Below are 14,128 nucleotides of genomic sequence, written 5' to 3' on the forward strand. Positions count from 1 at the left end.
GCTTATGAGGTGATGTCAGTAGTGGACCGATGTGTGAATAGGTCGGAACCAGCACAAGGCGCCAAGATCCGAACGGCAAGTCCTGGATGTTGAGTGCCTCAGTTGAGAGTTCTGAGCAGTGCTTGTAAGACTATCTGAAGTTTATTATAAGAATCAGAGTAAGTTGAAGACTGTCTGAAGCTTATTTGCACCTTTTGCAGCTTCACTATTGCCCAAGGTGGTGTTCAGCGGAACTTTTTTCCTTTTCCTTTCTGCTTCTTTTCCTACAATCCGTTTCATCTGAAGACACGACCAGGTCCCTGAATGTGTGTAGGGGGACGCTATTGAGTGAATGAAAATGGCGGCTTGTCCAGCTGAATTGCGGTCACTGTTGCGGTACAGTGAGTCGAACGCGCCGAGATCCAGGACCGATGTGTGAATAGGTCGGAACCAGCACAAGGCGCCAAGATTCGAATGGCAAGTCCTGGATGTTGAGTGCCTCAGTTGAGATTTCTGAGCAGTGCTTGTAAGATTGTCTGAAGCTTATTTGCATCTGCTGCAGCTTCACTATTGCCATTGTGTGGCCAAAGGTCGCACATGACATAGGCGGCCGGCTCCCGAGGTCCGGCGGAACTTTTTGCCTTTTCCTTTCTGCTTCTTTTCCTACAATCCGTTTCATCTGAAGACACGACCAGGTCCCTGAATGTGTGCAGGGGGACGCTATTGATTGAATGAAAATGGCGGCTTGACACAAAGCTGACTCAAGCGTTACTGTTGATGCTATACAGACAAAAATTGGTTTTCAGTTTGTACATTCTTCATGTTTTTTTTTTCCATCCAAGTCTGATTAAGAGTTTGTAGAAAAATGGCTTCAGATTTTCCACATACTACTCTTCAACATTCTTCCTAAATGTAACAATGTGAAACTCACTAGGAGAACGGCTGTTTCTGTTTCCTTTCAAAATGCTGCCAACAATATTTTCTGAATGGAAGACACCATCTTGTAGCATAAAGGGCCGAAAGGGGTTCTGGTCTGGCCGATGGTTGGTGGAGACATTTTGACTATATCTTGGACCTGCCCGGCCTCGCCCAAAATGGCGCCGGTATAAATGGGACTCGTAACTCCTTGCCCGCAAATGTATATCTAGAAAATGTTATTGTAAGTGGCCCTGTCCTATTTTAATTACAAAATGTATGTCCACCGATTCCGCAACTGTTAGACACCTTAGTTCTTGCAACCTAATGGCCCGCTCGTTACGTTCCTCTACAGTGTAAATGTCTCCTCATCATATACGATTTCAGTTTGCTCCGTGGCCGGCCCACGTGGTTATAGGCCCGTATTTGTATACTGACATTTTCACAATAAAGGTTTTTAAAACAAAACACGGTAGTAGTATTTACATTGGTAAAGTTTTTACTTTTAGTCACTGTTTTCGAATCAGTAAAAGGCAAGTGAAATAAAGCAGTCCAATTACATGACGGATAAAAGGTATAATATGTAGGAACGCAGTAAAGATAAATGGTCAAGGGCAGTTGTGTTTTTCATGTCTGCAACATAAAGTGATCGATAAGAATCTGATAATCAGGCGTATCGGCGACTAAGACAGCAGGCCGAATCTCTTTTACTCAACGGTTCCGTCATGGAAGGAAGAAACGCCCTTTTTCTCGAAAAAGGAATATATTTTACTTGCAAGACAGTTGTAAATTTTCCGGGAAAGTACATTAGCCTGGAATATTATAACATATGTTTGAAAAAAAAATATTCAAAAACAATAAAAAGCGTAATTTTTAGGTCATATGACCAAGCTTTTCATCATTAAATTAACAAAAGTAAAATGAACCAATGAAAAGTTTTATTAACAAGTCACATGACCTGTTATGCTTACGTTACGCGCTGCGCGCTGCGCCTCGGATCACTTCCGGGTGCGCTAACGCGGCGTGTCATATAACGCATTACGCGACAACGTAGGTCAAGAATATAGTCAAAATGTCTCCACCAACCAGCGTTCAGAACACAACCCCTTTCAGCAGTCCAAAAAGTTCTGTTAAATGACAACAGAGGGGACAGGCAACAAGAACCATCAGTCAAAGAGGGGAGGGCAAGTTCTTCTCTTCCGGGTCATGTTGGGGCGCTACCGGAACTGATCGAATTGGTAGTCTACAGTGTTTCTGGATGTTTCAGACTAAAGCTGGCGTCAGCATGAGACCACTACCTTCTCGTAGCTCCGTCGTGGCCATTCCACGAGCAATCATGGCAGCCGCTCCCCACCAGAAGCCTGCGGGAGTCGGAGGCCCCCAAGACTTTTGTAGAATCTTCACGGCTGAGGGGACGCTTTTCGAGAATGGGACCCAAGCCCTATCAGGGAAGCGTCCGAGTTCCAATGTGTCCCAGGGCCATTTTAGTGGACCAGGCCCAAAACCGAAGAGCCGGCCGCCATTTTGAGAGCCATGTGGCAGCCGCCTATCGCTGCACCGCAAGAGCGGGAGCAACTCAACTACATGGTGAGCGAGACGCTGTAGTCGCAAGAGCGGGCGGTAAACAGCTGAATGGCGGAAGAGGCACAGTGTAGCAAAAGCGGGCGGAATGGCAACTAAAACGGTAAAGGGGCGCCCCACTACAGCTTGTCTTCAGGTGAAACGGATTGTGGGACAAGGTCCAGAATTGAAGAGTCATCAAAAGGCAAAAAGTTCAGCCGGACCCCGGGAGCCGGCCGCCTATGTCGGGGGCGATCTCAGGCTACACCAGTGCTATAAGACTTGGGGAGGGTGTCGGAGCCAAGCGTCTTATCCGAGTCCATGGCCATCACACCGCCCCTCAGGGGCCTCCGTCAAGCTGTTTAGGAAGGTAACATATCACATTGTTTTCTAATGCAGTCAGGTCCACAAACGACACTCACTTACTTTGAGAATAGTGAAGCTGCAGTAGGTGGAAATAAGCTTCAGACAGTGTTACAAGCACTGCTCAGAACTCTTAACTATGGCACCCAACATCCAGAACTTATGCTATTTGAGAATGGCAGTGACATCGAAGCAACTCAGGGACCAAAACCATTAACGTACTTTCACGTATGAAAATCTTACTTGGGGAGGGGGCAGGAGCGAAGCGCCCCCTCCCAGTCAGCGCCACCACACCGTATGTTGAAAATTTGAAGCCATCGTTCTACAAAGTCAACCAAACTTGGATTGAAAAATCTAGAAAAATGTACAAACTGAAAACCAGTTTTGGTCTGCTTAGCATCAGTAGCAACGCTTGAGTCAGCTTTGTGTCAAGCCGGCATTTTGATTCAACAAAGCACAGGCATTGAAAAAGGCTCAAACTCAGAACTCTGAACTATGGCACCCAACATCCAGGAGCTTGCCATCCGGATCTTGGAGCCTTGTGCTGCTTTCGATCTATTCACACATCGGTCCACTACTGACATCATCTTATAAACCAACGTTATGTAAATAGTTTTTTAATAAAATGTTTTACCCTGTTTCTTTGCTGGTGTGTTGTCTATATTTTTAATATTTGCATAGGGTTTGTCATTATTTTGTGCGGGATGGGTGATGGAGCCGAGCTGTCTTGCAGCTCTCATGGTGTGGAGCTCAGTTCATCTCACTATTTTCGTATTTCTCATGAAGGGTTGTTCCTAATATTTCTATTTTAGCGAGGTCAAAAAGAGATCCAATTAGTGGCCTACTGATTTTGCTCGATTACTTTTATTTTTTTACACGATTTTTCACTATCTGCAAAGACTAAACAGAGTATTGCGACTTTGTGCTTGTTTGTAAATAGAGAATGATCCAAAGAGAACCAATTCTAAAACAGTAAATGCTTGGACAACAATCAATCAAATGGAGAGACAAGCAGGCACGACGGATTACAACGGGGGCAAAGGCTTGCGTTAACTACCGTTCACTATCTGCAAAGAGAGAGTACTACTAAGACAAAAGAGGGGAGGGGGGGGTGCAGCGTTCAAAGCACATCAGCGTGCATAAATACGAAAATGTTTTTATCTATCACGTACTTGACATTTTAAAGCTTTTCATATTTGCTATTAAAAAACCAATGAAATTCACAGAAAAAACCATAGGTTATAGTGGATATATAGTTAGGAATTTGCATTTACAAAACCTTGAAAATTCAATGAAAAAACCATTGGTTTTAGGCCATATATAGTTAGGGATTTGCATTTACAAAACCTTATTTTACTCGCATAAAACCATTGAAATTCCATATATAGTTATAAGCGCTAACTATATATCGCGCACCCGCAATCCACTGCTGATGATGTCACATATTACATCATTCATGACATGGTTAGTGACATCACTGATGACATCACTGATGACATCTCAAATGACATCACTGATGACATCACTGAAAACATCTCATTTGACATGACTGATAACATCACTGATGATATCATTCATGTGATAATACGATGAACCTCTTCAGACTCTAATATAACCTTAGATACAATCAGTGTAAACAGACACTCACAGACTGTCACTCATCCATGGAGTTACTCACACACCTAGTCAGTCATGCAAAGAATCAATCACACCTCCATTTCCTCAACTATACAGTTATACAAACTTTACTTATTCAAACATATACTAACACATATTTACTCTATTATACAATCCCTGATACAAGTTCACAATGATCCATACAGCCACTCACACATTCACTGGCTCTTATGCACAGTTATTTATATATGTCAACTCTCACATGTACTGTGTTTTACATATGTACTTACTTTGACATGTAGCACTGAGATATCCATTCACTCACCAATGCACTCATGCACACAGTCAACCGCCCATACAGCTGTTTCCACATGCACTTTTGAAACCATACATCTAGTGAATCAACTGCTCACACATCTATGCACAGAGTCATACACCTCCCAGCCACCCACACACACACTCAGTATCCCATACAAATACTTGGGCAACCAATCAATAACCCATATAGTTACTCATATAGCTACTTATCAACACATGCAACAGTTTACAGAACAACAGACATAATGATGCACAAATTAAGACAGTTTAGTCACTAACCCATGCACTCAGTGAGACACATTTAATCACTCACTCATACAGTCAGTCATGCACCTACTAAATCCTTCATCCAGACACTTATATATCCACTCATTCTTCAATATGTAAGAGATATTTTAACTTTACAGAAACATACAGTCACTGGATGTTGTCATCAGTGATGTCATCAGTGATGTCATTTGAGATGTCATCAGTGATGTCATCAGTGATGTCACTAACCATGTCATGAATGATGTAATATGTGACATCATCAGCAGTGGATTGCGGGTGCGCGATATATAGTTAGCGCTTATAACTATATATGGAAATTCAATGGTTTTATGCGAGTAAAATAAGGTTTTGTAAATGCAAATCCCTAACTATATATGGCCTAAAACCAATGGTTTTTTCATTGAATATATATATATATATATATATATATATATATATATATATATATATATATATATATATATATATTTATATAACTTCATCTAACATCCCCTTAGTATCTCTTTTGAAAGTTGACCCATTCGGAATAAGGAGTGTATGTGGCTAGCGTTGGCCATGTTTCTCCCAGCAATGGGAGAAAAAAATCACATGCACTCCTATGGAATGCTGAAATAGAAAGAATAAGTTCAATTAATGTAAGCAGCGAAAGATAAAATACATCCAATCAAAAGGACAGTAAACAAGCTATGCTGCAGGGGATGAACAAACGCAAGTAATCCCTTGCATAAGAAGAAACCATATGAGATTGACAAGAAAGCCTATAAATGGTAAGCACTGATCTGACATAACGATCTCTAAACGTATTAGTATAGTCCAATCTACCTCTGCCACAATTGACGCCTAAAACTGCCTATAGGCAAAACTTTAAAAGGGCTGAGAGTATAGTACAACATTGTTTTGTGCTGTGTAAACCCTCATGTAAACAAAAAATATACACCTAATGAGTTCCCTTCAGAAGAAATATGCATGAAACCAATTCCTTGCTGGGTGCAGCTAATAGACAAGGTCAAGGTCTGGGATTTGCATTTGGTGACGCATTTGTTTCCTGTTCTGCAGGGTTTTTTTTTGTAGTCAAACAAACCTGAGAACCAAAAATGCTAAATATGTATTAAGATGCTGAAAAAACTTACACATTCCACAAAGAAAGGTGCTTTCATGCATAATGCCAGCATCATTCCTCCCAAACACTTCATTGCTTCATAAATCTCAACAAACTCTTCAAAAATATACTTTTTGCTTTTAAGAACTTGCGTGTTCCATTTCATGCAGCTTTCCGCTTTTGTTGAGAAAAGAGCTATAATAATAGGTGAACAAACTGTCTTTTTAAGGTTCTTATTAAGAGCTGAATTTATTTTCTGGAATAAATATACATATATACTATAGTGGGGGTTGCCAGTACATAGTTATAGCTAGGGCCTAGTTTCCATAGAAAAAACATTTTTTGACTTGCTCATAACTTTGGCACCATTTGACAAATCTTCAAGGAAGTTTCCAAAATAAGTGCCCCAGTGATTCTAGTTGTCCATGGAAAATTTCGGGATGATTAGTGAAGCACGGACTGAAATGAAGGGGGAGAGGCAAAAAAAAGTGTATTTTTGTGTTACTGCCCATAGGGATTTTGAACATGACTATAGCTACATCCCGAACTGCTTGACGGAATTACAGCAAATTTGGCAGGAAGGTAGCTCTTGGTCCAGGAAGCACACTTTTTGTTCTTTGGTGTAAATTTGTACAGTAGTTTTAGAGTTATTAAAATAAATCCAAATTTGTACAGATATAAGGACGCGGGTCCTCAGGGGATCCGACAGTCCCCCGTGCTGATATCTGATTGGCTGCCAACACTTCAACCAGGAAGTGTTGACAGCTATCTTGGGACTTGGCCTGAACATCAATGCTTAAAAAACGTTAAAAAAAAGAAAAGGGGGCAGGGTAGGTATAGCCTGACCCCCCGCTCTGGGGTCGACCTGGGACCCTCCCATGGCAAAAAAGCACTTTAAAAAAAATGTTGCAGCAAAATCAGGACAGAGTTGCAATTCCACAGTAACAATAAAAACTTCTACACTTGTTTATGTTGTAGCCCCTGGGTGGGCCAGGTCATGGGGGCATGAAAAAGAAAAGGAGGGGGAGGCGCATACAGCCCGCTCCTGCTGCTCTTTTGAGCTCCCAGGACCACCTGCTCCCTGGGGCTTTATTTACACATGGGAGGAGGCCACATGGACCATCCCTTCATTGGGCTCCTTGAGCCCCAGGGACTCTCACCTCCCAGGGGCTTCATTTAATTAATGGAGGGGGCAGCTTAAGCCCCCCTCTTGAAGCTGTTTGAAGCCCCAGTGACAACCACCTCCCTGGGATATATGTACAATAATATTGGGAGATGGCCGCACGTCCCCTCTCCCAGGCCATATACAGCCCCAGGAAACACCACCTCCCCAGAGCCATTCCATGAGCCACAAGCGAAAGCAAACACTAAGTCCACTCACAGCAAGCAGGAGATGCTTCCTGAGTGCGGGAGCAATGCCGGCTGTTGCTGGAGTTGGGGAGCCTGGGATATCACCTGAAGGGGGGTCGTGCCGCCCCACTTCCTAAAAAGAAGAAAAAAACAGAAGCCAGCAACTCGCCGGAGACCCTGCCCCCTTTTTTCTCTATACTGCAAACGTGCCTCCTGGCATGCTCTTGGTTGGGAGAAGAAGCCCCCTTCACTGCTTAGGGTCCTTAGGGGCCAACTAGCCCACCTGTTACCGCCAGTAAGCCCCACAAAGCAGGATTGCTGAGAGGTAGTCAGAAGCCATGCCCCTTTCTCCACTGCTCTGCAAATGCACCTCTTGGCACACTGCTGGTGCGGTATGACATCCCCTTGCTTCGAGAGGGCCTCAGGACTAAAGTGGAATTCTTCCCCCAGTGTCCCAGGTGGCTCGTTTGCAGAGTGGTGGAGAAAGGGGGTGTAGCCTCTGACCACCTCTTAGCAATCCAGCATGTGTAGCCCTTACTGGAGTTAATATGAGGGCTAGTTGGCCCCAATGCATCCCCCCCAACTAGTAGTGTGCTTGGAGATGCATTTACAGAGTGGAGGAAAAAGGGGGCTTGGCCATCAAAAACCTCTCAGCAAACCCACTGTATGGGACTTGCTGGACGTAACAGGAGGGGTTGTTTTCCCCTAAGGACCCCCTACTAATAGTGTGCCAGGATGCGAATCTGCAGAATGGTGCAGAAAGGAGGCGTGGCCTGCTATCAGTTCTCAGCAGTCCTGCTGTATGGGACTTGCTGGAGGTAATAGGAGTCCTAGTTGGCCCCCAAGGACGTCCTTGGGGGCCAACTACCCCTCCTGTTATCTCCAATGAGTCCCACACAGTGGGATTGCTAAGAAGTCTATGGAGGCCACACTCACTTTCTCCACCACTCTGCAAACGCAGTTTGTGGTACCCTACTGGTTGGGAGATTAAGTCCACTTCACTTCTGAGGGACCTTGGGGGCCTAGAAGCCCTCCTGGTACCTGCGGTAATTCCTACACAGCTGGATTCCTACGAGCTGGTCGGAGGTCCAGCCTCCTTTCCCCACAACTCTGCAAATGCAACTACTTGTAAATCAAATATTTGCAATACAACAGGTCTCGCATTTCCGAGAGTTAGAGCTTTTGGCATTGTAAATGTAATTGTTTTGAGGTCGAGGACTCTGTCGCACTGCTGTAATCAGTGTGGGCGGACCCTGAAGATTTAATGTTTCTTAGAGGGGGATTGGAACCCGCCCCTCTTCTCCATTGGCTGGCCTAGTAAATGCTGGCAGGCCATTGGAGGAGAGGGGCGTCACTCGGTCCAAGCCGGTCTTTTTCGGATTCGGGAGCGTTTTTTTAACGTTCTTTCTTGTTTTCTTTTTCTCCTCTTCCCATTGGCTGGAATTTTACCTTCCAGCCAATGGGAAGAGGAGAGAACGAAAACCACGCCCCTCAAATTGGAAAATGTCGGCGCTTTGCTGAAGCCATTTCAGCCCAACCGACGCCGTAAGAAGTCGTCCTCAGGTGAGTTCTTGCTGTCCTGCCCCCCCTCGTTGTTCGTGCTTGCTGTCCTGCCCCCCTCATTGTTGCCCCGTCATTCTTGTGCCTTGTCTTGTTTTAGTAAGGTGCAGACTATGTTCTTTCAAGGGGGTGTTTGAGTTCTCTTGATTTATGCCCGGTTATCCCATGTTCAAATCTCTGGATGATGGGAGGGGGGGGCATGAAAGGGACCTCCGGTGGCATCCATGCCTGCCTCTCCCGCCAGCTCCGCGGAAGCCTCTGATCGGTGTGAATGTCACAGCTGCTGGCTTGTCACCTGACAAAGGGAGTTGCCTGCAAGCATCCGGCGCGAGCTGCCTTGCTGTGAACAATGCACGCAAGCACGCGGCCAAGCCAGCTATTTTTACACGTCCTTGAAGCCAGCTCCCTGATCCGGCAGAACCCGGGCCTCATAGCACATCTGTTCGCCTCTTTGTAAATAATAAGCTCCGAAGGGGACATGATGAAAATAATGCCCCTTCCTTGCATTCCCCCATGCATGCGAACACAACTAACGCTCCACCTGAACAAGAGGCTGACACTGCCGCGTGGTACTGCATCTGTGAGGAATCATTTGTTACTGGGCCGCCATTCGGGATGTACCGCGGACCCCGCCTCTGGGGGTCCGATTCAGAAGAAGCGAGTTTGACACGTTCCCCCCTGGTATTATTTAGACTATTTTGGGATTCTCAACATTTCCACTGCTGTACCTGGAAGAGATAATAGCCATCGTTTTGTTTTTTTTGCAGTGTTGAGATGTATAAATATTAACAATGCAGAATGTATACCAGGTGTGCACTTCCAATTGAGAAGGGCAACACACATTTGCATAATTAACTTTTTTTAATTTTGTCTGCCTGTGTGCTATAGGTGGTGATAAACCTTACTGGTGTCTCTGAGTTATTCTCTTTGTTAATGCTTTTGGGGGGTGAATGCAGAGCATCATGGTGGCTGATGGAATCAGCTTTCGTATATGTTTCACCACCTCCAGTCAGCAGTTGTCAGGCTGTCACAGGCGGTCTGAGTAGGGACACCGAAAGTCCCACGTATTCTCCACAGCCAGTCTCCGTTACACAACAGGAACGAGTCAGACACTTTCATGTGCTGCAAAATCCAATGTTCATTGGCAAGTTGAAACCTCGTGCTGCAAAATCCAATGTTTAATGGCAAGTTGAAACTTGCCATTAAACATTGGATTTGGCAGCACGTGAAAGTGTCTGAGTCGATCCTGTTGTGTAACGGAGACTGGCTGTGGAGAATATATATATATATATATATATATATATATATATATATATCCCAGTTACATAGAGCAATAGTACTAATGCACACATATTTACACATTTAATACTACAGTGCAAAGATCTGCTGGCATGGCCAAAGAGGTAAAGCCTCCACCAGGACCATCTGCTCAGCCGTATCCAGGCTCAATGTATTAATTACTATGCTTAAAGAGCAGGAATTGCCCTACAGTTTCCAAGATGATCACCTCAGGCTGCTGCTTTATGACTTCCCTGAGAGAATGAGCTGTGTGCAGCCTGTTTAAATTGACTTTTCTCGACCACTGCTAATGGGCAGGGTCTGTGGGTCCCTGGATCGATGACCAGGACTAAATTTGCTACTGCACACCCAGCAATCCAGGGAGTGAATGCTGAGACCTAACACTGTGAGGTGTGCGAAGCATGCCAGCCTTGAACAGTCGGCTTGAAGCTGGTGCTGTGCGGCATGGCCCGTGCTGTGACAAACTGTTGTATGGCGTTTTAGGAACCGAGTGAAATTTCCAGATTCATGCCCTTATATAGGTACATATCACATTGCCCTAATATAGGCATAGAAATCATACCCCTATTTAGACATAGGCCATGCAGACCAAATACAGGCATGGCTACTTCCATCCGTACCAAAAACGTCACAACGATTTCTTGGAAAATCAGCTTAAGCAGTCAGGGACCTCCCCTTGCTTGAATATTGATTTGTCCAAGAACTCATGTACTTTACAAAGAACTACTATTCCCTTTGGGTTCTTTACTGACGGTATTATGCCCGACTTTACGTCAAACTAGGCACCTTCAAGGTATAAATATGCCGTCACTTGCCCTAGCAAGACATTGGTGGTTCGGAGCAGTTCGACTATCTACTTGCCCGACGCAGCTCGCTACAGCAAGTGCCGAAGGAAGCCGACCCTCCAGCTGACGCACTGATAGAGAAGCTGTCCTTTCTCTCGCAGAAAATCCAGCTCCAGTGTTTCCAAGCTCCCCTCGCGGGGTGTTGGGAAATTGAGTCTGAGACAGAGATACCAGACCTCCTTCATTCTAAACTAAGGTATGGAGCTGATTAGAGCCTAAGAGAAATCTTGGATAGATTATTTGCAAAGAAAACCAAACCTATGCTACACAATACTTACTCCCTCCCGGGTACTAGACTTAGGTTAGGCACATTGGGGTAGGCGTAATTTAGAAACACCAGTTGAGTATTTTAGTCATTGTTATTGATGTATGTATTTTATATGGCTTAGAAGCCATACAATGCTCTTACAGTATTATTTTATAATATTGTTCTTGCTGTACGCATTACGACTGTAGCAGTTAATTTCTTTTGCATGAGAATGAAGACTGTTCAATAAACCCTTTTTACTGAAAACGCCCGTCTCTCTATCTCTCTGCACCTCTGTAGAAACGAAGCATGCACGATTGACTGAGTGAAATTCTTATCTATTGGTACTGCGACTCTAGAGATACATTTCTTATTCTTGGGAAACAAAGTTGACATGTTTATGCGGTTGCCAGAAACGAATCCCTTCTTGTGTATTCAAGAAAGTTTCTAGTGACCTCTGAGCTAGCTGACACTCACTATTAAGTTTAATATATTTGATGGAGACCTAGTCGACCTCAGTCCTACGTCTAATCTATAGGATATATTATTCCAATGCGCAGAGCCTATTGGGAATATAGGAACTACACTACATGGCACCCATTGTTTGGTAAGGCACTAATTTAACGCTACATACTAAAGTAACTCAGTCGGGCTTTTCACAGAGACCCCTTTTTCCCGTAAAATACTCCAATAGACGTCTGGAGTGGGTAAAAGGATCAAATATCCGCCATAACTGAGTAGGACAAAAAAAACCTACGTATTAGATTTTTAATTTGTTCAAAGTTGAAGGATACAGTGTTCCAAAATATTGTGCACCTTATCTTTGTTTCCTTGAAACTTGCTCTGCAAAGTTTTCATTAAACAAAAATGGCCCTAAACAGGGACAACAACGCAACCGGTGGAGCTGCAGCTGCTGCAGCCCTACCAGGCTTAGACGTTACAGGCTTTAATGAGGACGACCCGGATGCTTTAATCATCCCGGAACATTTAAGGAAAACAATCACTATAAAGCTTATAACAAATGGCCTATCGTCAAGAGGTGGTAGGGTGATTTTTGTAATAGAGGCACATGAGTATCGGCAGACAGAGGTATTCTATTGATGGATTATCTTCCTTGAAGCAAATCCAGTGACACGTGTGTTTCACTTCTACAAAGAAGAGGAACCTCCAACGGAATACACTCCTTTCGAGGATGTTGAAATTCCATTAACATACCAAGAGCATGCGCTCTCGTTTAAAGGTGCCCAACAACATCAAAATCACATTACCAGGCTCGGTCCATTAGGTAGACCAAGAGCAACATGGCCGGTATTAGCCAGCTGTACACCACATCCTGCCATTGAAGAAATGATAGGTGCGGAACTATTAGTTCAACTAAAACAACTAATCAAAATACATAGACAATTGGTTCAATATGTCATGCGGACTCTAACAGTCCAACCTCCTATAAGGATTCCACAACACACCCCTTACCAGGGGAACACAAATAAAATTATACCACAGACTATACAATCAGTCATTTGTTAATTGCCCGCAAAAAGGGAACAAATTCCATTTTGGATAGCTCAAAAAATTACTCAAATTGAGACAGTATTTCCTGATACTACCCCTCATGAGAAACACAGGATTTTAACAATCTGTTTACCAATGGGCATATCACCACACCTGGAGGACTGTGACACTTGAGTTACAGTCTTTGCTGCAATCTACACAAAAACACATGGTGCTCCATCTATGGCGGTAATACCAGACTTCCTGACACAGATTCAAAATTAATACGGGGCAGAGCCTGCTTTAAATCTTGGTATGAAATTACTGAAAGATTTCAAATAGGTCTCAACAATAATATTAGCTAATATTAAAGGTGAGGCAGCATCCGTGGTGATCCGCCAAAAGCTAAGAGTATTTGATGTAACTGAGCAACCATATGAACTGGACAGAATAATTGAAAAATTCTATGAAGAACTAGGTAGAGATAGCTTTGGTGGGAAATCAGTTAAACCCCAACTAACTGAAAGTCCTGAAAAGATCTTTATTAAAAACACTCTTATTCTTCCAAAGAAGAAGTGGGAGTACACTAAACAAACTAAAGAGAAGCGTTTTCAATCCTGAGGAAGGTCTCCTCAAAAGGAGCCCTCGGAAAAGAGGTATAACCTCAGGAACAGGGATAATTTGAGAAAACCTGATAGATATCAAGATACTGATACACGTTCCTCTCGTACCTTTCAGACTTCCTCACAGAAATCGGAAAGAAGAGGACGGTCAGAACAAAAAGAAGAACGTGTGAAGTCCAAAGACGATCAACACATTCATAAAAATAAGAAAACCCAAATGTACCAAACAGAAGGTAGCAGGTCTAAAAATCAGACATGCCGAGGATCTTGAGGACACAACTCACGAACGGAGAGTGGGCTCAGACAATGCAGGAGAGCGCAGCAGAAGTAACCATAGCTCGCAAGATCTTGAAGGATCATCTGGAGACAGTGGACTTGAATGAGTACATCCAACTGGAAACTGCTGATACCAGGGTTAGTGTACCCCATAAGTTATATGAAGTAACACTCCGGATAGAGGGGGATATAACTAGAAAAAAGAGCACCCTTTTGGGAGAAGCTCTCTAAGAGTTATGACATTCTTCTAGCTGAAGAAGACTGGCCACCTGAATTTGTTAGGGAGTGCTCACATGGGGAAGACATCATTATGCCG

The sequence above is a fragment of the Lissotriton vulgaris genome, chromosome 4_1, assembly GCF_964263255.1.
Source record: "Lissotriton vulgaris chromosome 4_1, aLisVul1.2, whole genome shotgun sequence".
NCBI classification, from domain to species: Eukaryota; Metazoa; Chordata; class Amphibia; order Caudata; family Salamandridae; genus Lissotriton; species Lissotriton vulgaris.